The sequence below is a fragment of the Eriocheir sinensis genome, chromosome 38 (assembly GCF_024679095.1).
Source record: "Eriocheir sinensis breed Jianghai 21 chromosome 38, ASM2467909v1, whole genome shotgun sequence".
NCBI lineage: Eukaryota > Metazoa > Arthropoda > Malacostraca > Decapoda > Varunidae > Eriocheir > Eriocheir sinensis.
This window is the reverse complement of record NC_066546.1, coordinates 7,466,506-7,493,315: the sequence shown is the minus strand read 5'-3', so window position 1 is coordinate 7,493,315 and position 26,810 is coordinate 7,466,506. Positions and strand designations below refer to the sequence as shown.

General features: G+C 43.6%; 1 protein-coding gene across 3 annotated transcripts in view; it reads left to right on the top strand.

The window, feature by feature from the left end:
- LOC127008620 (solute carrier family 4 member 11-like) overlaps nucleotides 1-26,810 on the top strand; it is a 168,990-nt gene that overhangs the window by 8,668 nt on the left and 133,512 nt on the right. For all 3 annotated transcript variants that reach the window (XM_050880860.1, XM_050880858.1, XM_050880859.1), the window contains exon 2: nucleotides 23,416-26,810. This exon is cut by the window's right edge and continues 642 nt beyond it. The gene's annotated coding sequence lies outside the window, so the exon portion shown is untranslated. The remainder of the gene's footprint in view (nucleotides 1-23,415) is intronic.

The following is a 26,810-nucleotide window of genomic DNA, read 5'->3' as shown; positions in this document are numbered from 1 at the left end:
CTTTTCTTTTATTTTCATCTCTCTCGACGAATCTTCTCCTGTCAGCATTATCGGTCATCCTAGCCTTTTTTTTTTCCTTTTTTCCTTCATCTTCAACTTGACTATTTCCTCTTCAGCCTCCTACTTTTCCTCTCCATCATCTTTTTCTTCCGTTCCTTTCCTTCCTCTTCTACTAAATCTCCTTTTTTTTCTTGTCTCCTTCCTTTTCCTTTAAATCATTACCTTTCTCGTTTTTGTATGTGTTTTTTTCTTCCTTTCATTTTACTCCTTTTTTTCCATTTAAACATTCCATTTGTCCCTTCTACCTTTCCTCTTCTCCATCTCTTTCTTTTTTTTCCTTCCACTTTCACAAAACCACTTCATATTTCCCTTCCTACCTTTCCATCTACATTTTATTTATTTTCTTCCTGAGTTTCCATTCCATCTCCTTCCTTCCCTTTCTCCTTTCCTCTTCTTTTCCATTTCTTCTTATTTTCCATCTACCTCTCCTTTCTATCTTCCTTTAACTTTTCACATTTATTATTCCCTTTTCTCCCTCTTGTGTTTCTTTTCCTTTCTCCTCCCCTTCGTCACCTTAACCTATTCCTTTTTTTCCCTCATATATCCAGCGTTTCCCTACCATATCCTTCCTGTCCCTTAACCCTCTTCCACTTAACTATTCCCTTCCTCCCTCCTATCATCCCCTTCCATCTTCCTCCTTCCCTCACTCAACCTAACCTTTTCCCATTCTCCCTGCGGCATTTCCTTAACATTTTCCTCTTTTTCCTCCCCTCTTTCTCCTACTTAACTATTCCCTTCCTCATCCTACATTCCCTCTCCTTCTACTTCATCCCCTCATTCACCCTAACCTATTCCCATTCTCCCTCCTGCCTCCCCTTACCATCTCACACCCTGCGCCGCCAGCTCCCTCCACGGTCCTCGGAGGTGGCGGCCCGACACTCGCCCGGGGCTGAAGAAGCGGGGAAGCTGGAGTTACAGAGATGATCGAGTGACCTCATTCAGTTTTCAAGGCCGCCACCCGCCACTCTTCCGCCCTCCACTCCTTCCCACCCGCCCCTTCCTGCTCTCTCTCTCTCTCGCTCCCGCCCTTCCCGGCTTCCCGCTCGCCCATCATTCCCTGCGACGTAGCTCAGGGGGAAGATACAGGCCCATCTCTTTCCCTGCTGCTTCTTTTTTCGTCTGAGTCTGCGTCTTTGTGTTGGTGTTCTTGTTTCTGTTCTTCGTGAGTTGTTTGCCTGTTTGTGTTTTTGTGGTTTCTTGTTGCGTTAGTGGATTAGATTGTGGTTCTCGTTCTTTTTTTTTGTTCTTGTCTTGCTTGTTCTTATTTTATTGCTAGATTAACAACAATAACAATAAGAATGAGAATGAACTAGAATGAGCGTGTGGTATTTTGTAAAGGGTTATATCAGAACGATACTTCGGTCTACTGTTTCTACTACTACTACTATTATTACTACTTCTACTACTACTACTACTACTACAGCCAACGCCGCCCTCTTCACCGTTCAGCATTAATTAAGTAGCAGGGGGAAGGGAGGGTTTTTAAATATTCTTCCCTGGTTTCCTCTTAACGATTAGCTGAAAATAGTTTGGGAGAAGATACGCAGTTAGTTAGGCACTTTTATGTAGCAAGTCAGCGGGAGAATCTACGCTTTTTCTTTCCTCTTTCCTCGTACTTGTTTTGTGATTTATACGCGGCGGGAGATTTTTGTTTATGTAGAGTAATGGTTCTTGTATTTGTTTACTTATGTGTTAACTTTTATCGATCACTGTAGTCGATAATGGGGGAGTTTTAAAGCCGTGTTTGTGTAGAGGGCAACAATTGTTCGTACCATGTATTTTTTTCTTCACAAATATTCTACACCCTGCTGAGTAATACATATTCTACACCCTGCTGAGTAATACATATCCTACACCCTGCTGAGTAATACATATTCTACACCCTGCTGAGTAATACATATTCTACACCCCTGTCGAGTAATACATATTCTACACCCCTGTCGAGTAATACATATTCTACACCCCTGTCGAGTAATACATATTCTACACCCTGTCGAGTAATACATATTCTACACCCCTGTCGAGTAATACATATTCTACTCCTGTTGAGTAATACATTTTCTACACCCCTGTCGAGTAATACATATTCGGCTTTCGTGTACCTTTTTCCAGTTTTTCTTTTATATTTTCTTGCCCTTAGCCTGTCTATTGATCGAAAAAAAGAGGAACTTACCCGATTTCACTCATTTCAATTGGCTCGATACTTTAAAGAAGACACCTTCACATACACTTCTGGCACCTGTTTTTAAAGTTGAGCAATATATATCTAGTTTTCGCCGGTATTAAACAGCATTCCAGTATTAAAGAATTAACACTTTTTTTCTTCTTAATTGTAGAATAACTTACCGGGTTTTGTAAAATTCTCTCCTCTTCCTTAACCCGGTAGCAGCGACGGGCCAAATATGTGGCTTTACAGTATACCAGCGTCGGGCCAGATTCTTGCCTTGACATAAACCCCAAAAATAGAGGATACATAAACTGATCACAAATGCATTAATACATATAATATACTAATGGTTGGCGTGAGTGATGATTTTTTTCTCATTAATTCGCTTAGAGGGCCTTTAAGAAACATGATCCCCGCAGCTACTGGGTTAACTTTCCCCACGTCCAGTTTGTTCACTAATTTTTGCTACCATTGATGATATAACTTTTTAAAACATACATATTACCCTTGGCGTGACTGACCGTGTGTGACATTGTATAGACTCATCCATTTTCGCCTAACCTCCGCGGGCTCAGTTTATTCATAGATTTTTGCCTCCATCGATACATATTTTTTTTTTCCATAATATCCCGTTTCTTTATTACTTATGGAAGGATTTACCGGCTTATGTAATATCGTCCATTTGCGTCTAACCTCCCATTGGCTCAGTTCGTTCATAGATACTTTTTTTCTCTCTCTTTCCGCGTGTGTAGTTTGTTTGCTTCCATTAATGATACTTTTTTTTTAGTATGTAGAATTTCTTTACTACCTTACCGGCTTCTGTAGTCATTCATTTTCGTCTAACCTCCTTGGGCTCAGTTTGTCCATAGATATATTTCCCTCTCACCTCACCCGCGTGTGTTGTTTATTTTTGCTTCCATTGATGATATATACTTTTTAAAATGTAGTCTACCATTTATTTTGTTTTCCTTACCGGCTTATGTAGAATCATCCATTTCCGTCTAACCTCCGGCGGCTCAGTTTGTCCACAGATCCTCTTTTTCTCTTACTTTCCGTGTTTTTTTTTTTTTTTTTTTTCGTTCGTGATATACACTTTTTAACATGTTCCATTTCTTTACTACCTCTCCGGCTTATGTAGAATCAGCCATTTTCCTCAAACCTCCGGCCGCTTCAGTGTGTTCAATAGACTTTTTCCATCCTTTTTTCGGTCCAGCGTCGCAAAATTGTTTTATTCCCACGTGACAAAACTCGGCGCGCGTTTTGTGTGATTGGATGCTTTATTTACGGCGGCGGGGAATCCCTTTGTTTTTTTGGGGGGTCGCATAATTGCTAAATGCGTCCCTTTTTCATGGTTGTTTACGATTATAATAATGGATCGTTGTTGCGCGTCGTTATAACAGAAGTGATGGCGCGGGTCGGCTGTAGCAGGACCCGATATAAGTGGCGGCATGGGAAGGGAAAGCCGCCACTCGTTCGTATTTATTTTTTGTTTAGTGTTGAATAAAATTGTTACTTTTTTTTCTTCATTTTCTAACACTTTGCTTTATTTTGCTTTTGCGTGGAGGTAAAGAGGAGGTATTTATTAGGGTTGGAATACATATAATTGGTTTGGGACACATGAGCTGGATTTGGAATACATATAATTGGTTTGGGACACATGAATTGGGTTTGGAATACATATCGTGGGTTTGGGATACATTAATTGGGTTTGGGATGCATTAATTGGGTTTGGGATACATATAGTGGGTTTGGGATACATATAGTGGGTTTGGGATACATATAGTGGGTTTGGGATACATATAGTGGGTTTGGGATACATAAAGTGGGTTTGGGATACACATAGTGGGTTTGGGATACATTCATTGCGTTAGGGATACATTCAGTGGGTTTGGAATATATTAATTGGGTTTGGGATACATTCAGTGGGCTTGGAATACATTCAGTGGGTTTGGAATACATATAATGGGTTTGGGATACATTAATTGTGTTTGGGATTGACATGATTCATACATTAATTGAGTTGGGATTGACCGGATACATACTCGTGTGAAATTGTTGGTAATAGTGTTAGTTTGCTTCTCTAATTACCAACCACATTAACTTTTTTTTTTCACGAGCATGCGTCTGTATTAATTAAATATTCGTACCTGTTGAGTTTGAAGTAATAAAGAGGATCCGGACTCGATTTCAGTGTGAAGAGATGATACCAAACTCCATTACTATGTTTATGTAATGGTGGAGTTCCGTCATAAGTGGAGTTAAACCCTTTCCGTATGTGTTTTTCGTATACTGAACGTTGTAATACACCTGTACGTATCTATTGTATTGAGGGTACAGGTAACAGGTAAAGGTGAAGGAAGGGAGGGAGGAAGCGAGAGGGAGAGGGAGAAAGAAAGGTTGGGATGGAAGGAAAGAAGACAGTAAGAATGACAGAAAGAAAAGGAAGGAAAGAAGGAAGGAGAAAAGGTGAAAGGAAGGGAGGGAGGAAAGGAATAAGAGCGAGAGGGAGAGGAAGAAAGAAAAGAAGAAAGGAAGAAAGAAAGAAAGAAAGAAATGAAGGAAGGAAAAAGAGTTGAAGGGAGGGAGAAAAGGAATTAGTACGCTTCAAAAACCTTCACTCAAATATTTCAGATCGTCCTTTACTATTTCAACTCTACATGACACTTATACACACACCTGCACCTACACTCCCCTGCCAACCATTATAAAACACTCATAAAACACTAGACTTGCTGTAATGGACGTGGTGATCAGTGGCTGGAGGAAGGAAGGAAGAGGAGGAAGAGAGGGAGAGAAGGGAGGGATTGAGCCATGGATAGAGACAGCAGCTGAGGAAGGAAGAGGAGAGAGGATGGGAGAGAAGGAGAGAAGGAAGGTAGAGAGCCATGGATAGACACAGCGGTAGAGGACGGAAGAGAAGGAAGAGGATGGGAGAGAGGGAGGGAGAAGGCCATGGATAGACACAGCGGTAGAGGAGGGAAGAGAAGGAAGAAGAGAGAGGGAGAGAGCCATGGATAGACACAGCCGTAGAGGAAGGAGGAGAAGGAAGTGGATGGGAGAGATGGAGGGAGAGAGTAATGGACAGAGACATCGGTAGAGAAAGGAAAGGAAGGAAGAAGAGGAGAAAGAGAAAGAGGAAGAGGAAGGGCAATGGGACAGCGGTAATGTTCTGACGTTCTGCTCGTGACGTCAGCGCTGGGATTTGTTTCTGTGGCGTTTGAGGAGGAGGAGGAGGAGGAGGAGAAGGTCAAGCAAAAATAACCCCTTGAATATAAATCCCGCAACTCCTTACACGGGACTATAATCGCAGTGAATCGGATTGCCTTGTAGCTTCTAGAGTTTATAGCGAGGTGACTGCGAGCGCTCTAACCTCCGCCCCCTCCGCCCCCGCTGTTATGTAAGGCAGGGTTGTGTGTGGGTCCTCTGCCGCCCTGTTTTTATAGAGGTTGCGGGTTTAACACTCCCTCGCATTCCCTTTTTTCCCTTCTCCCTGTTTTCTTTCTCTCCCATCTCCCTTCCTTTCATTTTCTTCGTTGTTAATTCGTTCCTTTCTCTTCTTTCTCTCTTTTCTTCCTGCTGCTCTTTCTCTCTTCTCCCTTTTCTTCCTTCTCCCTTTTTTCTTTCTCTCCCATCTCCCTTCCTTTCATTTTCTTCGTTGTTAAGCCGTTCCTTTCTCTTTTTCCCTGCTCATCGTTCTCTCTTTTCTTCCTGCTGCTCTTTCTCTATTCTCCCTTTTCTCCCTTCTCCCTTTATTCTTTCTCTCCCATCTCCCTTCCTTTCATTTTCTTCGTTGTTAATCGGTTCCTTTTTCTTCTTTCTCCTTCCTTTCTCTTCTCTCTTTTCTTCCTGCTGCTCTTTCTCTCTTCTCCCTTTTCTTCCTTTTCCCTTTTTTCTTTTCTCTCCCATCTCCCTTTCCTCATCTTCGTTGTTAATCCGTTCCTTTTCTTCTTTTTCCCTTCTCTCTTTTCTTCCTGCTGCTCTTTCTCTCCTCTCCCTTCTCATTCTTTTCCTTGTCTCCTTTCTCCCTCCTTTCTCTTCTCCCTTTTCTTCCTTTCCGTTCTCCGTTCTCTTCCTTCTATTCTCTTTCTTCTCCCTGCTGTTTTACTATCCCTTCTTCCTTCCTTCCCCTTCCCTTTCTTTCTCTCCCTTCTTCCCATCTCTCGGTTCTCTCCACTTTCCCTTCTCTCCCTCCTTACCTTTACTCTCTTCTTTCTCTCTTCTCCCCCTTCTCCCTCCTTCTCACCTTCCCCGGGGTTGGTTATTTAAAACGTGGCTGTAAACTCCTTTAATTCAGGTTTAATCGCCTTATGGGTTCTGAGTTCTTTGCTTAATATTCCTCTCTCGCTAATTATAAACGATAAACGTTTTTATTTCGAGACTGGTCGCGCTTTGATTCCCATGCTTTTGCGTCGGGGAGTTCGAACCCCCTTGTGGCTTATAACTCACGATGTACCCTGCTCTAAAACTCTTCCGTCCTCCTATTGGTTTCGGATTCCCTGGTGATGGAATTTGTGACCTTTAGAATTGCCGGTGATAGGTAAGAGAAAGGAAAATCAATGGCTTGATATAGAGATAAAAACCCGAAGGAAGCTCAGGAGATAGACAGTTGAATCGAAGCCTCTTTAACATTTATAGGTAACAGACTTGACACCCACTCAACAGGATCAGTGGCTAGGTGTAGAGATAAGAACCAGGAGTGAGATCAGGAGATAGACAGTTGAATCGAAACCTCTCTAACATTTATAGGTAAAAGACTTCAAACCCACTCAACAGGTACATCACTTAGAATCGATACCCACACCACATCTAAATATCATGGAGTCTAAACCCATACCGCAACTAAAAATCATAGAATCCAAACCTGTTCCACAACTAAATATCAAAGGAGTCAAATCTATTCTGCAGCTAAAAATCATAGACGCCAAACCCTTTCCACTGCTAAATACCATATATTCAAATCCGTTCAAATTACCGCTATTAAATCCTTATTCGTTCAGCGGTAATATGCCGTAGAATCCGAACCCTTATAATCGTTGCATTCACTAAATTACAAACTCATTAAAACAATTACATGCAATAGGATCCAACGCATTTTCACCTTTACTTACTGTAGAATCCGAACCCTTCAAACAAACACGTACAATAGGATCCAAATAGTTTCAGTGTTATCAAGAATTATAGACACAAGAACACAAACTCGATCAATACGTGCAAGAAAAATAAATGACTCGCGCGCTGTCATCATCATAGAATCCGAACCCTTTAAGCAAACACGTACAATGGGATCCTAATATTTTCAGTGGTATCAAGAGTTATTGACACAAGAACAAACTCAATCAATAAGTGCAGAAAAATAAATTGCTTACACGCTGTCATCATCATGGAATCCGAACCCTTTAAGCAAACACGTACAGTGGGATCCAAATATCTTCAGTGGTATCAAGAGTTATAGACACAAGAACAAACTCAATCAATAAGTGCAGAAAAAATAAATGAGTTACACGCTCCCATCATCATGGAATCCGAACCCTTTAAACAAACACGTACAGTGGGATCCAAATATCTTCAGTGGTATCAAGAGTTATAGACACAAGAACAAACTCAATCAATAAGTGCAGAAAAATAAATGACTCGCACGCTCTCATCATCATGGAATCCGAACCCTTTAAGCAAACACGTACAATGGGATCCAAATATCTTCAGTGGTATCAAGAGTTATAGACACAAGAACACAAACTCAATCAATACGTTCAAAATAAATGACTTACACGCTCTCATCATCATAGAATCAGAACCCTTGAACAAATATATACAGTAGGATCCAAAGGTATTCAGTGGTATCAAGAGTTATAGAGGAAAGAACCTAATCCCAATCAACCCGTGGAAGAGGAAAAAAAATAACCCCCACACACTCACATAGGATCGAACCCAACTCCCAACGACACTTATAGACTCTGAACCTCTTCCTCTGACCCGAGTCTCCTCACCCACTTAGTTCTTGGGTCCTAAAACTTGAACCCTCCCCGGCAATCACACACACGTTACCCCATTAGCCGCAAACTTTCTCGGGCTAACTAAGACAAGGCATACGCGGGAAGTCATATTTGGGCGGTTTGGGCTATAAGGAAGAAGAGCTGGAATTGGGCTGCCGCGTGAAGGAGGAGATGGATTTGGGCTAGTATGGGAAAGGGGAAGGATTTGGGCTACCGCAGGAAGAGGGAAGATTTTGGGCTACCGCGGGAAGAGGCAAGATTTTGGGCTACTGGTAAAAGGACTGGAAGGGAAGGCGAGATGAAAAAGAAGACATCTGTTGAGGTTTTGGGGTCAAGGAAAGCAGGTTTTAGAGGACAAAGTAAATGCGGAATGGTGGAAAGAAGGAAAGGAAGGTGGGTCGGAAAGAAAGGTGGGGTGAGATTTTGAGCTACTGGGAAAAAGAAGGGAATGGAAAGGAAGGTGGGGTGAGATTTTGAGCTACTGGGAAAAAAGAAGGGAAGGGAATGGAAAGGAAGGTGGGGTGAGATTTTGAACTACTGGGAAAAAGAAGGGAAGGGAATGGAAAGGAAGGTGGGGTGAGATTTTGCGCTACTGGGAAAAAAGACGGGAAGGGAATGGAAAGGAAGGTGGGGTAAGATTTTGCGCTACTGGGAAAATAGAAGGGAAGGGAATGGAAAGGAAGGCGAGAGGAAAGAATATCGCTGTTGAGGTTTTGGGTCAAGGAATGCAGGTTTTAGAGAACAAAGTAAATGGCGGAAGGATAGATAGGAAAGAAAGGAAGAATGCGGGATGGAAAGGGAGGTGAGGTAAGAGAGGATAGGGAATGGGATGTTGGATTAAGGAAAGGGGATGCATTTAGGATACTGAGAAAGGGGGAAGGATTTAGGCTAGGGGAGAAAGAGGAGATGGATTTGGGCTACTGGGAAAAGGGGGATGGATTGGGATTAGGACGGGAAGGAGGAGAATTTGGACTAGAATGGGAGAGGATATTGATTTGGGCTGCTGGAAATGGGGGATGATTGTGGGCTACCGCGGGAAAGGGGGAAGGATTTGGACTGCTGATAAAAGGAAGATGGAAATGGGTAAGGACGGAAAGGGGGAAGGATTAGGGATAGGCCAGGAAGGGGATAGAACTGGGCTAGGGCGGAAAAGGGGGATGAATTTGGGGAGGGCGGGAAGGGGAATGGATTGCGGATGCTGGCTGGCCCGCCCTCCGCTCTATGCAGTTCGATACAAAGGAGGAGGAGGCGGAGGAGGAGGGGGCGCTACTAGTGTCCTCTGCTGTACTCTGCCCTTTAGACGCGGTACCTCGGAGCGTGGAACAGAGGTTAGGCTGAAGGGTGGCTGCTGGACTGGCGGGCGGGAGGGCGGGCTGGCTGATGACCGTGTGGCGGAATAGAGAATAAAGGTTGTTGGTTCTTCGGCCGGCGGGTGTTGAGGTAGACTTGTTGCGTAGAGGAATAGGAGTGAAGGTTAGCGCCGGGAAGAAGGGAAGACGATAGAATGCATAGTAGATCAAGGGAAGAAATACAAGTAGAAAAGGAATAGTGAATAGAAATAGCTTAAGGTATCGGCTGGGTGTTGAGGTAGACTTGTAGCGTAGAGAAATAGGGAATGAAGGTTAGCGTCGGGAAGGTGGAAAGACGAAAGAATGCATATTAGATCAAGGAGAAGACACAGATAGAAAGAATGTGTAAGAAATAGTGGCAGGGTGTTGGGGTGAAGACTTGTAGCGTATAGGAATAGGAAATGAAGGTTAGCGCCGGAGAGTTAGAAAGACGAAAGAATGTATATTAGATCAAGGGAGAAGGTAGATAGAAAGTATATTAGAGGAATTGTGAGGTGTTTAGCGTGATGTTGAGGTTAAGATTGCGTTGAGGAACAGAATATAAAGGTTAGCGTCGGAGAGTTAGGAAGACAAAAGAATGCATATTAGATTAAGTAAGAAGATATAAGAAGGAAAGGATGTGTTGTAGAAGAACATTGAACAACGATCGCGTGGGGTGTTCGGATACAAGATTACATTAGAGGTATTAAAGAAGAGAATAAAAGATGCAAGTAGAACAGATTGTGAACTAGAAGATTATTGAACAACGATCGCCTGAGGTGTTCGGATACAAGATTACATTAGAGGTATTACAGAAGAGAATAACAGATGCAAGTAGAACAGATTGTGACCTAGAAGATTATTGAACAACGATTGCGTTAGGTGTTCGGGTACAAGATTAAATTAGAAGGCATAAGACGAGGATAAAGGTTACTCGGGGAGGTGGAATCAAGGCATGCGAGGAAGGTCGAGGCGAAATAAAGGTCGGGCAGCGGCTGGGGTTGTGAGATAAAAGGATGTAAATTCGAGGTAGAGAGAATAAAGGTTTTTCTATCTCGTGAAGCGCCGAGATAAAGTAATACAGGTTAGGGAGGATGGAGAATGGATGGCGCGGGTGTGTAGGCCAAAGGGAATGCTCGTAAAACAGTGAAATACGTAGAGCACTTGAGGGTGAAGTAAATTAAAGTGTCGTTGGGGGATAGGCTATAGTTACGCGTGTCCTCAGTGCTCATCTCCGGAACATCAGCCCTTGAATTTGACGTGATAGAAGGAAGAGAGTGACTTTCAGGTTAATTGTATGGAAAGGAGTGGGATGGAAGGTTGTAATTTGCGAGGAAAGGCCAAAGGGAAAGGTTGGTTTGAAGACTTGAGTGGTGGAACGGAAAAAGAGTGCGGGTTGATGGTTGATAGTTAATGGTTGAGGGAAGATGAAGTAGCTCTTGAGACGCTGGTTGAAGGAATGAAGGTTTCGGAGGATAGAAAGTATATATTGCGTATTGATAAAATGGAAGACTGCGGGTTGATAGGAAGGAAGGAAAGTTGGTGAGAAAGGAGAGAAGAAATATTGAAATGCTGAGTTAAGGAATGCGGATCGATAGAAGGGGAAGACTGCGCGTTGACCTTAAGGAAGGAAGAAAAGTTTGATAAATAAGGGAGAAGTTAGCCATTGAGTTTCGTGTTTAGGAATGCAGATGGTATAAAGTAAATATGTATTGATAGAAAGAAAAGACTAGATTGGCAGAATAGAAAGGAAGGTTAGGTGAGAAAGTAGCTACTGAAGTGTTGGGTTAATAACGAATGGTGATTTTGGAGGGTAGAAAGTGAATGTGTAATAGAAAGAAAGAAAAAAAAAATGTAGCTATAGAGGTTTTGGGTCTATGAATGGAGATTTTGGAGTATAGAAAGTGAATGTGTATTGATAGAAGGAAAGAAAAAAAAGGAAAGTAGCTATAGAGGTTTTGGGTCTAGGAATGCAGGTTTTGGAACATAGAAGCTAATTGTATAATGATAGAAAAAAGAAATAAAAGAAACAAAGAAAGAAAGAATGTCGTTGTAAAGGTTTTGGGTCAAGGCATGCAGGTTTAGGAGAATTGAAGCTGTGTAATGATAGAAAAAAAGAAAGAAAACGAAAGAAAAATACAGATTAGTGGATACAACGGAAGCCAAGATGAGAAAAAAGTAGTTATTGAGACACTGGATAAAAGAATGTAGGTTGAGGAGGAAAGAAAGGGATTAATTTTGCTTACTAGAAAAAGAAAACAATTGGAGGATAGTGGATAGAATACTGCACGGCAGAGGAATAGAAGGGTGTTGAGTTGCGGGTTGGGTGCAAGACATAATAGATGGACTTTTGGAGGTGAATGGATGAGGAGAAAATGTGCAAGATGAAGGGTCGCGGTTTTCTAGGCAGCTGGAGGATGAAGGGTCGCGGTTTTCTAGGCAGCTGGAGGATGAAGGGTCGCGGTTTTCTGGGCAGTTAAGAGATGGAGGGTCGCGGTTTTCTGGGCAGTTAAGAGATGGAGGGTCGCGGTTTTCTGGGCAGTCGCAAGATGAAGGGTCGCGGTTTTTTGGGCAGTCCCTAGATGGAGGGTCGCGGTTTTCTGGGCAGTCGCGAGATGAAAGGTCGCGGTTTTCTGGGCAGTCGCGAGATAAAAGGTCGCGGTTTTTTGGGCAGTCCCTAGATGGAGGGTCGCGGTGTACTGGGCAGTCGCGAGATGGAGGGTCGCGGTGTACTGGGCAGTCGCGAGATGGAGGGTCGCGGTGTACTGGGCAGTCGCGAGATGGAGGGTCGCGGTGTACTGGGCAGTCGCGAGATGGAGGGTCGCGGTGTACTGGGCAGTCGCGAGATGGAGGGTCGCGGTGTACTGGGCAGTCGCGAGATGGAGGGTCGCGGTTTTCTGGGCAGTCGCGAGATGGATGGTCGCGGTGTACTGGGCAGTCGCGAGATGGAGGGTCGCGGTGTACTGGGCAGTCGCGAGATGGAGGGTCGCGGTGTACTGGGCAGTCGCGAGATGGAGGGTCGTGGTGTACTGGGCAGTCGCGAGATGGAGGTCGCGGTGTACTGGGCAGTCGCGAGATGGAGGGTCGTGGTGTACTGGGCAGTCGCGAGATGGAGGGTCGTGGTGTACTGGGCAGTCGCGAGATGGAGGGTCGTGGTGTACTGGGCAGTCGCGAGATGGAGGGTCGTGGTGTACAGGGCAGACGCGAGAAGGAGCGTCGTGGTGTACTGGGCAGTCGCGAGATGGAGGGTCGTGGTGTACTGGGCAGTCGCGAGATGGAGGGTCGTGGTGTACTGGGCAGTCGCGAGATGGAGGGTCGTGGTGTACTGGGCAGTCGCGAGATGGAGGGTCGTGGTGTACTGGGCAGTCGCGAGATGGAGGGTCGTGGTGTACTGGGCAGTCGCGAGATGGAGGGTCGTGGTGTACTGGGCAGTCGCGAGATGGAGGGTCGTGGTGTACTGGGCAGTCGCTAGATGGATTGGGGTGTAGTGGGCAGTCGCGAGATGGAGGGTCGTGGTGTACTGGGCAGTCGCGAGATGGAGGGTCGTGGTGTACTGGGCAGTCGCGAGCTGGAGCGTCGTGGGGTACTGGGCAGTCGCGAGATGGAGGGTCGTGGTGTACTGGGCAGTCGCGAGATGGAGGGTCGTGGTGTACTGGGCAGTCGCGAGATGGAGGGTCGCGGTGTACTGGGCAGTCGCGAGATGGAGGGTCGTGGTGTACTGGGCAGTCGCGAGATGGAGGGTCGTGGTGAACTGGGCAGTCGCAAGATGAATTGTGATGTTCTGGGCAGTTGCGAGATGAAGGGTAGCGGTTTTCTGAGCAGTCGCAAGATGGAGGGTCGCGGTGTTCTGGGGAGTTGCGGGGTGGTCGGGAAACTTAAGTGAGGTCGCGGGATGCCGGAAGTGTTGTCGGGTTGAAACACAAATTTTCAACCTCCTTTGATTATGTTTTTTTTACCTTTCCTCTTCTTTTTCCTTTCCTCTTTGTGCCTATTTGTAGAGGGGCGAGAGGAGGAGGAGGGGGATTAGGGGGTAGAGGGAAGGGGGAAAGAGGGGGAGGGGGGGAGGAGCGTGATTAAAAGTGAAATTATGACGGCGTCGGGAAAAAAATTATGCATATATTTAGCGTTTAATTGCTATGTGTTGACAGTGGTTAGGGGAAGGGTTGTTTTCTCTCTCTCTCTCTCTCTCTCTCTCTCTCTCTCTCTCTCTCTCTCTCTCTCTCTCTCTCTCTCTCTCTCTCTCTCTCTCTCTCTCTCTCTCTCTCTCTCTCTCTCTCTCACAGGCTACAAATTTACGGTTTATATCGATTCGTATTTTTGCATTATACATTTATTTATTCCGAAAGACCAATGCAGACCACACGTTCATACCCTTCCTGGTCTCTCTCTCTCTCTCTCTCTCTCTCTCTCTCTCTCTCTCTCTCTCTCTCTCTCTCTCTCTCTCTCTCTCTCTCTCTCTCTCTCTCTCTCTCTCTCTCTCTCTCTCTCTCTCTCTCTCTCTCTCTCTCTCTCTCTCTCTCTCTCTCTCTCTCTCTCTCTCTCTCTCTCTCTCTCTCTCTCTCTCTCTCTCTCTCTCTCTCTCTCTCTCTCTCTCTCTCTCTCTCTCTCTCAGAGGCTTTGTGGAGCGATTTCCCCCACTCCTGAAAATGATCCTCACTTCACCTTCTTCCAATCCTCCTCCACCATCAGATCTCTTCCTCCATTCCTTCTCTCTCTCTCTCTCTCTCTCTCTCTCTCTCTCTCTCTCTCTCTCTCTCTCTCTCTCTCTCTCTCTCTCGTGTCGCTCATTTCTCTTATTCTTTCTTTACATGTCCTTCAAATCATCTTGTAATCCTCTTCTCTCTCTCTCTCTCTCTCTCTCTCTCTCTCTCTCTCTCTCTCTCTCTCTCTCTCTCTCTCTCTCTCTCTCTCTCTCTCTCTCTCTCTCTCTCTCACACACGATGACTCACTGTTTTTACCTCACCTTCCTTCCCTTCCTCCCTCCCTCTTTCCTCTTTTCTCCCTCCCTGCATTCCTCATACACTCGACCCCTACTCTCCCTCCACATATATTACTCTCCCTTTCCTTCCTCCGCCCCTTAATCATCCTCTCTTCTTCTATTTCCTCCTGCGCCTTCCCTCCTTACCTCCATCCTTTCCTCTATACGTCTTCTGCGACCGTCCCGAGAGGAGGATGAGACGCGGCTTCGGCATACGGATGGGAAGGTTAAGGAAGGGACGGTTGCCCAAAGAGAGAGAGAGAGAGAGAGAGAGAGAGAGAGAGAGAGAGAGAGAGACAGAGAGACAGAGACAGACAGAGAGACAGAGACAGACAGAGAGACAGACAGAGAGAGACAGAACAAGAAAAAGTAAAGATTGAGAGAAAGAAGAGAGAGAAGAGAGTTTTGAGGAAAATGTTAGAATTTTAAACGAAGGAAAACGTAAAAAAAGAAGGAATAAGGAAAGGAGAGGAAGAAAAACAAGAAAAAGTAAAGATTAAGAGAGAGAGAGAGAGAGAGAGAGAGAGAAACAAACAAACAGGCAAGCAGACAGACAGACGGATCATCACCTTATTATGTTCGTGTTATATACCTGTCTGAGTCACCTGCGCAGACACACACACACACACACACACACACACACACACACACCGTCCGTCAGATAGCGCTACCTGATTACCTTCCTCTCCTTCGTGTCTCACGCCTTAACGACTTGGCTTATCGTGTCTCCATTCCCTCCCTCCCTCCCTCCTTTCCTCCCTCCGTCGCTCCGCTCTCTCCATCCCTCCTCTTTCTCTCCATCCCCTCCTGCTTTATGATTCTTTGGTCTCCCTCTCCATCCTTCCCTCCTTCCTTTCCTCCTTCTTTCCTTCCATTCCTACCTTCTTCTTTATTATCATTTATTCTCTTTCCCTTCCCTCCTTTCCTTCCTCTTTTCCTCCATTCCTCTCCTTCCCTCCCTCCCTAACTCTCTCTCTTCCTCCTTTATTATCTCTTACAACCCTCCCTCTTCCTCTCTCGTTCTCCCTCTCTCTCTTTTTCATATGTTTCTCTCTCTCTCTCTCTCTCTCTCTCTCTCTCTCTCTCTCTCTCTCTCTCTCTCTCTCTCTCTCTCTCTCTCTCTCTCTCTCTCTCTCTCTCTCTCTCTCTCTCTCTCTCTCTCTCTCTCTCTCTCTCTCTCTCTCTCTCTCTCTCTCTCTTCATATTCCCTCCTTCGTTTCCTCCTTGCCTAGTTCTTGTGCACCTATATTCTTCTCTTCTCTTTTCTCTCTCTCCTTCTCCGTCTTCGCTTCCCGCCTCCTCGATGGCTTTCTTTATCTCTCTTTATTTTCGTTGTTTATTTTACGTCTTCGGTGTGTCTGTGTATAGTATTTTTTTATTTTTCTTTATTGAGCTATCTTTATCCTTCTGTTTTCTCTTCCCTGTTTCATCCTCTCTTCTCTCTGCTTCAGTTTTCTTTTCATTTTTCATCCTTTCTCCTCCTTTTTCTTTCTTCCCTCTTTATTCTTTCCTGTGCTCCTGCTTCCTCCTCCATTTCCTTTTCTTTGCGTGTTCCTGGTTTCTTTCATTTCCTGCTTGTTTCCTTTCTTTCTTCCTTCTCTTTTTCATCGTGTTTTCTTTCTTACATTCCTTCCTTTCTCTCACATTTTCCTTCCTTCCTTCCTTTTTACTCTTTTCTTCTTTTTTCATTAATTTGTTTCCTCCCTTCCTTCCTTTATTTCTTTTCTCCCCCTTCATCGTTTTCTTTCTTCCCTTCCCCCTTTTCTTCCTCTCTATTTACCTCTATTCCCTCTTCTTTCCATCCCTCCTTCCTTCATTCAATCCTTTCTTCCCTCCTTTCTTTCCCTTCATTCCTTTCTTTCTTTACTTCCCTCCATTTTCCTTCTCTGTCACATTCCTATCTTCCGTACTTTCTTTCCGCTCTCTACCCTCCTTTCTTTCCCTTTCCTTTCTTTCTTTATTTCCCTCCATTTTCCTTCTGTCTCATCTTTTATTGCTATCTTTCCTGCCTCCCACGCATGCTTCCTCTCTCCCTTTCCTCTCTCCATTTCCTTCTTTATTGCTTCGCTTCCTTCTTTCCTTTTATGGTTATTATCCTTTTAGTACACGTCATTATTTCCTCGTTGCCTCGTAAAGTGGTAAAGTCTGTGTGTCATTATTTGTAGTACTTTTTCCCCTCTATTTTTTTTTTCACAGTTTTTTTTTTTTTTTTTTTATTTATTTCTGTTCCTGTTAATTTCTTCCGGTTGTTTTTTTTTTTTGTCCTTTTTCCGTTTTCCTGTTTTTATTATTTTCTGCCTTGCCTCCGTTTACTTGTGTCGCTGTTTTTCCTCTTTCTTCATTCTTTTTCATTTGTCTTCTCATTTCTCTTCGTGTTCATCTCTTCCTCTCGTTGCTGCTTTTTTACCTTTTCCTTTTGTTTTTTTCTTCCTTTCCTTCTCGTCACACTGTCATTTTTCATGTCATGCTTCGTTTTTAATTTTAACCTCTCTCTCTCTCTCTCTCTCTCTCTCTCTCTCTCTCTCTCTCTCTCTCTCTCTCTCTCTCTCTCTCTCTCTCTCTCTCTCTCTCTCTCTCTCTCTCTCTCTCTCTCTCTCTCTCTCTCTCTCTCTCTCTCTCTCTCTCTCTCTCGCTCTCTCTCTCTCTCTCTCTCTCTCTCTCTCTCTCTCTCTCTCTCTCTCTCTCTCTCTCTCTCTCTCTCTCTCTCTCTCTCTCTCTCTCTCTCTCTCTCTCTCTCTCTCTTTTTTTTCATTATTTCCAAGAGGCGTGTAAATGGTTTCTTTCACATCCTCTCTCTCGCCGGCATTAGTAAATTAGTAACACCGCTAGTTATTCTTTTATTCAAAGTGTAATACGTGCTGTTGTTTATTATTTATTTACATATTCTTGTGTATATCCGCGAGACATCATATCCGAGTTTCATTTTTTTTTTTGTTGTTGTTGTTTTAAGCAGAAGTGTTTGTTCGTTTTTTGCTCTTCCTTTTTTTATACACGAGTTTAGCAATGGTTCGTTTTGGCTGTTTTCTTCTTTTCTATTAAATCGCCAAGTATATTTGTTTTTGTGTATCCGTAATTATGTCCTGATTTTTATTTTTTTTATACATATGTTCGTCTACTTTTGCTGTTTATATACGTTCTGTATGTTGAGTTGCATTTTCTAATCTCACTCGTTCAAAATATTCTTCCTAGATATATATTTCTCTTTTTTTATATTTCGCTCATATATTTTCATCGTTTTAATATATATTTTTTTATGTGTCACTCCTGCAAAATACCCTTTCCAAAGCTTCTATTTATATATCATTTAATACATTTTCGTCTTTTTAGGGTTTTTGCTGAGTCACCCATGATGAATATCCTTTCCAGTGCTTGATTTTAAATACAGTTCATACTTTTTTTCATGTTTATCTGTCACTCGTGCGAAATATCCCTCCCAGAGCTTTTTTATATATACTATTCATATATTTTCTATTTTATACATATATCCCATTTAAAATTTCCTTCCTTTCCTTGTTTTTTTTTATATACTATTCATACATTATTTTATACATCTATCCCATTTAAAATATCCTTCCTTCCCTTCTTTTTTATATACTATTTATACTTTTTCTATTTTATACATGTATCTCATTTGAAATATCCCTCCTTTCCTTGTTTTCTATACCATTCATACATTTTCCATTTTATACATCTATCCCTTTTAAAATATCCATCCTTTCCTCGTTTACTTTTATATACTATTCATACTTTTTTTTTTCTTTTTTTTGTCAGTCACATTCATACATTTTCATCTGGCATTATTTTTTATCGAGCTCAGTCTTGCTAAATATCCTTCCCAATGCTTTTTTTTTTTTTAAATATATACCGTTCATGTTTTTCCGCCTTTTTACATTATTATTTCTAACTCACTCCTGCCAACCATCCTTCCCATGGTTTGTCTTTTTTTTTCATTTTGTCGCTGTCACTCATGCAAAATACGTATCCTCCCCCATTGCCTATTTTTTATACCGTTCATACATTTTTTTTTTACCGTGTGTCACTCAGGCAAAATATCCTTCCCTGAGCTTGTTATTTATATACCTTTCATACATTTTATCTTTTGTCTCACTCGTGTAAAATATCCTTCGCAAAACTTTTTCTGTACCGTTAATGCAGTTTCATCTATATTCCTTTTGAGGCTAAGAATCTCGTAAAAATATCCTCCCCTTTGTTTACCTTTACATAATGTTCTTATTTTTTTTCTTGGCTATATCATGCATGCAAAATATCCTTCCCGGAGGTTGTTTTTATATATCTTTTTCTAAGTTTCGTCTATTAACACTTTTTTCATGTACAAGTCAGCGGTGGAAAATATCCTTCCCGGAGCTCGTTTTTATATATCGTTTAAGCTTTTTTCTTCTGTTAAAATTTTTGCATTTATTAGTCACTCTAGTAAAATATCCTATCTTTTAAACCTTTTCGTCTATTAACAGTTTTTCATTTTGAAGTCACCGGTGCAAAATATTCTTCGTGGAGGCTGTTTTTTTTATATATCTTTTAAACCATTTCCTCTTAACATTTTTTCCCTAAGTAGCTGTCGTTCAAACTGTCCTTCCTTCCCTCAGCCGTGACGCGCCTCGCCGCCGGGAGCCACAAAACACAGAATACTAATAATCCTCGCGGTCTGGCTGTCGAGATATTGACACGTCGCGCCGAACATGCAAATTATTATTAGAACGTGTATGTGCCGTGTCCAAAGGGGCGTGAGGTGTGTCCCTGTCATTACCTGCCCGCACACACACACACACACACACACACACACACACACACACACACACACACACACACTCACACACGCACACGCACATGATTGATTTGGGATGCATTATTTAGTGTGTGTGTGTGTGGGTGTGTGTTTGAGAAAAGAAGCACAATTTTTTTCCATGCTTTTTGTGTTGTCCGCTTTTCTTTTTTTCCTTTTCTTTTGTATTTAAATTGTCGTGCGTCTGTGTTCTGCTTTCTTTTGTTTTCTGCGGTGAGGGAATTTTTAAAGGACACAACGCAATATGAAGCTCGCAACAATAAATGGTACCAGAAAACACACGCACACGCACAAACACAATACTGGGATCACGAGAACACTTAAAACAGACTCATGCAACACACACACACACACACACACACACACACACACACACACACACACACACACACACACATACACAAGCGCAAAACAAAACACTGCAACACACACTCAACACGCAACACCCGCAAGACAATGGGAGAGTTGAAGGAGCAGCGATAACACTTTTTTTTACCTTGTCTCACCTGCCTTTACCTGAGGGGTTCTCTTACCTGTCCTGTCTGGCTTCAAGGTCACTCAAGGTCACCCCCCCCCTCTCTCTCTCTCTCTCTCTCTCTCTCTCTCTCTCTCTCTCTCTCTCTCTCTCTCTCTCTCTCTCTCTCTCTCTCTCTCTCTCTCTCTCTCTCTCTCTCTCTCTCTCTCTCTCTCTCTCTCTCTCTCTCTCTCTCTCTCTCTCTCTGTTAATGTTTACGTATTTTGAGTTTCTGTATTTTTATTTATTTCTATAACTTTGTCTTCTTTTTTCCTTTTTCTGTTAATTTTATAGTCAATTTATTTGTCTGTGTATTTTGTGTGTTAGTCTGTCTTTCTGCCTGTGTGTGTGTCTGTCTTTCTCTCTTAGTTTTTGTATTATTTTCTTTCTATAACTTTGTCTCCCTTTTTCTTTATCGTTTTGTGTGTGTGTCTGTGTATTCTCGTGTTAGCCTGCCTGTCTTTCTGTCCATCTGTCTATCTGTGTGTCTCTGTATAGAATTCCCATCCGGTTTAACTTGCACGCCAAACTCCTTTTTTTTTTTACTTCCATTTATCTTTTATTCAGTTTGTGTGTGTGTGTGTGTATTCTGCTTATTAGCCTGCCTGTCTTTCTGTCCGTCTGTCTGTCTGTCTGTTTCCCTGTATAGAATTCCCTTCCGGTTTAACTAACACGCCAAACCTTTTTTTTTTACTTCTATTTATCTTTTATTAAGTTTTTGTGTGTGTATTCTCTTTATTAGCCTGCCTGTCTTTCTGTCTGTCTATCTGTGTGTCTGCCTCTCTGTATAGAATTCCCATCCGGTTGAACTTGCACGCCAAACTCCTTTTTTTTTCTACCTCTTCTATTTATCTTTTATTCAGTTTGTGTGTGTGTATTCTGTTTATTAGCCTGTCTTTCTGTCCGTCTGTCTATCTGTGTGTCTGCCTCTCTGTATAGACTTCCCTTCCGGTTTAACTAACACGCCAAACTCCTCTCACATTCCCTCTCCTCGCCATCCAACACGCCTCCCCACACGCCTTCCTCCCCACCACACCCAAGCCCTTCTCGCAGCCTCTCCCACCCTGACCCTCCCAGCCTATCACTCGCATTGCCTCACCCACTTCCACCCTCTCACACACACACACACGCTTCCTGCTCCTCCCCTTCCCTTACCCACGCCCACGCCTCCTCCTCTTCTTCCCTCCTCCTCCTCCTCCTCTCCTCCTCCTCCTCCTCTCCTCCCACGCCATTCCACACTCCTAGACTTCATAGAACTCTCCCGGCATCGACCAAAAGTAGGCTTCCTCCATCTTCTTCTCTTCTATCTCAACCGTACCGCTTTAATGAGAGAGAGAGAGAGAGAGAGAGAGAGAGAGAGAGAAAGGTCAGGTAGTGGAGGAGAACACGGGTGGAGGTGGAGAGGTGATGGGGACGCGAGGTAAGATGGTGGAGATAGAAGGCGTCTCCACCTCCTCCACCTCCTCCTCCTCGTTCTCCACTTAACCCCACCTTTCTCCATTCTCTTCCTCCTCTCCCATCTTCTCTCTTCTTCATTCCACCTCTGTATCTCCTCCTCCTCCTCCTCCTCCTCCTCCTTCTTGCTCTCCCTATAATCATCCTCGTCTTCCTCTTCTTCCTCATCTTCGTTAACTTCCTCTTCTTTTCGTGTCTGGCGCTCGTCTTCCTTTCATTCTTTCTTCCCATCCTCCTCCTCCTCCTCCTCCTCCACCTCCCTCTTCCTCATGTTCCTCATTCACCTCCATTCTCATCTCCCTCCACTCCATTCTGCCTCTCCCTCACGCATCCATTATTTCCCAGGCACTCCATCCCTTCCCTGCCCTTCCTTCCTCTCCCAACCCTTCCATAACGTTCCTTCACCTCTTTCCTCTTAGCTAAGCCCCACCCTCCTTCCCCAACCCCTCCCCAGCTAAGACCCATGGCACGGTGTAATGAAACCTGGTAAAATGGTACCGTAGACTTCATTTTTCTGACCTTTTCCCTTTACAACTCCTTTTTCTACCTAACCCTCTTATGTTTGAAAGGCCTCTCTTAGCAGCTGCTGGGTTTTTCATAGACTATTTTGTGATGCTAGTGATAGTTTTACCCGACTTCCGCGCCTTGAACGGGGAAAAACACCCACGAAAGCCCGGTTAATCTTCTCTGTGGCCTTGGGAAACAGTCGTACTGGGCTCCCGATGCGCTTAAAAATATGAGCCTTAGACCCATGGAACAGCGTAGTGGAACACGGAAAAATGATACCCTAGACTTCATTTTTCTAGGCTTTCTTTTTACAGCGCCCTTTTCTTCCGGCTCCCCCTCGCTAACAGGGTTTTATTCGGCTCGTTTTCTTTCTCTTTTTTTTTCCCTTAGTGTTTCTCCCTCGCGTGGCTTGTTGCTTCGGACGTTAACTTGGTTCTTACTGCCGCTTTTTATGGCCCCGACGTTTCATTTCGACTGTGTGTGTGTGGGGGGGGGGGGGGCAGGGGTTCTGTGTGTGTGTGTGTGTGTGTGTGTGTGTGTGTGTGTGTGTGTGTGTGTGTGTGTGTGTGTTTATTAGAGAGGCTGAGGCGTTTTTATTTTTATGAAGTGTAATTTTGAGGGTGTCTGGGGAATGTAAATTGTTGAGTTGATGAATTTTGGTTGTCTAGATGTAAGGAGAAGTGAGTTATCTGATAGTTGCAGTAGTTGTAGCAGTAGTAGTAGTAGTAGTAGTAATTGTGGTAGTAGTAGTTGTGGTAGTGGCGGTGGTGGTGATATAATGCGAGTCAGTGAGTAATTTTTCCCTTTAATGTTTACTTTTATAATTTTCTAGTTTTTCTCGTGTTTTTACGTAATCTTTTAGTGCTGAATATTTTCCAGCTAATGAGTCGTGCTTTTATACCTGGATATATATATTTTTTTTTACTTATTTTGCAAACATTATCATAATTTATTTCGTTTAATTTGAATTCGTTGCGTATATTTTTTGTTTTCCAATTAAACGAACGTAGTTTATCGTGATTAAAGCGGTGGTGGTCACGTTTGCCTCTGGGTTGTGTGTGGGTTGTAGGAATTTTGTATCGAGATCTAACCTTTTGTGGACATTCGTATATCCCGGTAGCAGCGGGGATCATGTTTCTTAATGGTCCTTCCAAGCGAGAAAAATGAGAAAAAATCACCCCTCACACAAACCATTTCATAATATATATCAACGCATTTGTGATCAGATTATGTATCATTTATTTTGGGGGGTTTATATCATGACACAAATTTGGCCCGTCGCTGCTACACGGTAAAGCCACAACTTATCAACATCCCCAGGTATCGTGATCGTTATAAGTCTTCAGCAGTTCTCGTGTATCGCCTTGTAATCGATAAACTCTTGCCCTGATCTCGTATTTATGGTTTTGGATCAGTCGTATATTTAATAATCCTCTTTTTCTCCATTCATCGTGCTCGCTATAAGCTCCTCCTTCGTTTCCATTTTTATTACCTTTTTTTTTATATGTATTTGTAGTTGTGTGCGTCAACCATGTCCCTGTTGAGGCTGTCGTTAGGTGTGTTGGGGTGTTACCTGCGTCCTGTTACCGGTGTATTTGTCTTGGTGTTCCAGATGAGACTTTAATCGCCCCAGGACTGGCTTGCTTTACTCCCTCTTCACTCCCCAGCGTCTCCTCCTTTCCTCTCTTCCTGTGTCGCTCTCCCAGTCCCTACGAGCCAGTGGGCGCCATGCAAACTTTCCACCCCCACCCTCGAGTGCTAAGAAAAGAAGGCTCGGTTGACCAGTGAGACTCCCGCTCTTGAACTCTCCACCTAATCAGCTGTTCTCGTGACTCTGCGGAACAATCAGCTGGTGTCACCTCATCCCGCGAAAGCCAATTGGTGTTTATTTTGTGTCCATAACGACAGCAATAACGACAAGGCTTCCACCACGGCTCTTTCTTTCCCTCCTCAAAGACAGACACACACAATCGGTCGTGCAGCTCTTGAGACAAAACTAAGCGAAAGGTTACGTGACTGAACCAAACAATTGAAACTAACTTGAAATCAAAAGTTTAAGGAAAGGAGAAAAAACTCCGAACTTTAAAAGAAAACTATTGAAAAGCTATCTCTCATTTTTTTTTTTCTGACAACTGTGAGGGAGAGATTGGTCCCGGCGTCACCCTCGACACGCCCTTGGCAGTGGCAGTTCGAAGTGAGTCTTGTAATACAGAAAACAAAACACTGTACTTGACGTCACCTCTAAACATCGTATCTGACTCCAACAACAAGAACAACAAGTGAAGGTTCCTGTGGTGTCTCAAGTCCTACTCGAAGTGCTTCTCCTGGACGCTGAGTTGGCTGCTTCGATCGCTTCTTTAGCTTGACACGCTGAGCCAACAGGATCGAGCCCCGCGTAGCTTCACACGTTGCCGGGCTGTTGTCGGCGTCATCATCACCACCAGGAGAGAAGAGAGAAGAGCGGATGCTGCGAGGTATCATCACCCACCTTCCTGCTCCTCGTTTTGAAGGTGGAAGAAAACGCGACGAGTGAGAAGATGGGAAGAGAGGATGACATAGACCACTCTCTGTACCTCACTGCCTTCCTCGCCGCCGCCCCCCCCTCGGCTTCCACGGTGCTCGGCGGAGGCTCGGCCAATGAGCGATGAGCTGCACAGAGCACACACACGCACCGCTGACTATGTGTGCTGAGCCTTGTGTGCTGTGCCCGGGCGACCTCTGTGTTGCTGCTTGAAGAAACACACCCTCACGCACCCACCCACACCCCCAACACTGAACACACACACGAACACACCGTCACGCACACGCCAAGGCCTCCTCTTGTTTTTTTCCTTGTCGCTTTCAGACGCCCAGTTCAAGTTCTCTTCTCGACTGCTGAAGAACTTTTTGATGTGCAGTCTTGTTCCCGGAGTTCTTAAGAGTGCGTGAATTAGTTCCTCTCTCTCTGGAAATAATAATAAGAGAAAAAAAAAACTACCAAAAAACGACACTAAAAGTTAACTCAAAACAGTGATATGTAAAGTTCAAGAGTCACTTCATTTGTACACGTGAACAAAGTTACATTCTACCTCCGATGACCTTAATTTTTTGTAACCTTTGACCTCCCAGACACACCCCGCGTTGTTGACCCTGCTGGCCAGGTCAACAGTTGACCCTTGACCTCGTGGTGCTTGACCCCCACCGGTTGTTGTTATTGTTATAAGACGTCACTGGACATTCGAGTGCGTGGCTTCGGCAATAATAATAATAATAATAATAATAATAATAATAATAATAATAATATAAACCAAGGTGATGCTTAAATTGTAATCACAGGAACACAAACAAAATATTAATAACCCACCATTATAATATATAGTTTTATTGTGTGAATTTTTATATATATCTATACATACACATTGTTGACGGTTTGTTTTGTATACACGCTCTTCTTTTGTGACCGACCGAGTTTTTGTGTATTTTTGGACGCTATAAATACTACTATATATACCACGACATTTGCTCAGGTTTTGTACTGGTGTGCGTGCGTGTAAGGGCGTGACAAGGCGTGGCTGGCGAGGACCACGGAGGGATATTCTGCCTTTCAATAAATCTCAACAGTGTAGGTGGCCGAGTGCTGCTGCCGCGCCCACCCCCGCGTGTCGGCGCCTCCCCAGCACCCAAACACAAGCCCTTCGTCACTACCCACGACCCTGAGACTCCAGATTGCCTATAGTGCATCTGACCCGTTGTTGAACTGCCACATCCAATCATTAGGTTATAAGACTCTGAATCTGACTCTTTTGAACTGTTACCTCGGACTCGACGACTCGTAAGGGGTCAACCCTCACTGACGTCATCACAGGAGCAATCAGTGTATGACGTCACTATCCGCCTAGCAATTCACAAGCTGTTATTCCTGTGACGCCGCAACTAAGGTAACCAATATTGAACTGGTCTCGTCTGACGTCACAGCTTGCCTACCCAATCACAGCACAGACTCAATCTTACCTGACCTTACAGCTAACCCAAGCGAGTGAGTTGTGCATAGGTCACGTGATAACTTCCCAGGTATTGTCGGACTACTTTACCTGTGTTACCTGTTTTGTCTCACCTCTAAGGACTGCTAACTACCTTGCTAATCGACTCCATTTGTATATAGAAGCGTTGAACAATCAAAACCTATCAGAACTGCCCCTTAGGAGGATTTAACCAACCAAAGACTCTTCCCAGTGCCGATTTTTAGCAACGTTTTGGAGGAATCGCGTTCACTGAGGAGGCGAATTAAGTTTTTAAAAGCCGGATAAGAGTTTCACATTTTTTTCACACTAAAGGAGATACACGCTCTTGGTTGCTCCTCAGGTTCTTGCTCTTTCCCTCTTCACCTCGGAGCAACTCAGCGGAAAGTGAAAGAGAGCAAGAGAAGGAGAAGGAGAGGAACCGGAGCCGAGGAGAGACGTAACAGGAAATGAATGCAGACCCGGAGCGAATTTTATATTCCGAAATGATGAATGAAAGATGCCAAAACTAGGTGCGTAAGGGCCACTAGAAAAAGGAAGGAGGAAAGGAAGTTAATCAAAGAAAGTCGCATTTATTTTTTTTATCCTGAAGGAGTGCAAGGACTGTTAGGAAATATATTAAAAACTGAGAGAGAGAGAGAGAGAGAGAGAGAGAGAGACTAACATAACACAGTAGGACAAATAAACACAAACAGGAAGCACAGAACGCAGCAGAAAATACACACACAAAAAAACAAGAAGAAAAAACAAGAATCCTCATTTAAGAAGAAAAAAAAGGCAAGGCAAGAAAAAAGAAAAGAGGAAAAAAAATATAAAGAAGACAACCTCGAGCCAAGAGTTACTGAATCAAAACGAAACAAAAGAAAAAAAAAGTAATTAAGAGCAAGGAAGAAAGAAAGCGCTAGAACACACAATACAAAGAGAGAAAAAAATAATATAAAGAAGAAAAAATAAAAAGTTGTTTAGAAAGAAAGAAAACGGTATCAAAACGGTAAACTTGAAAGGAGAG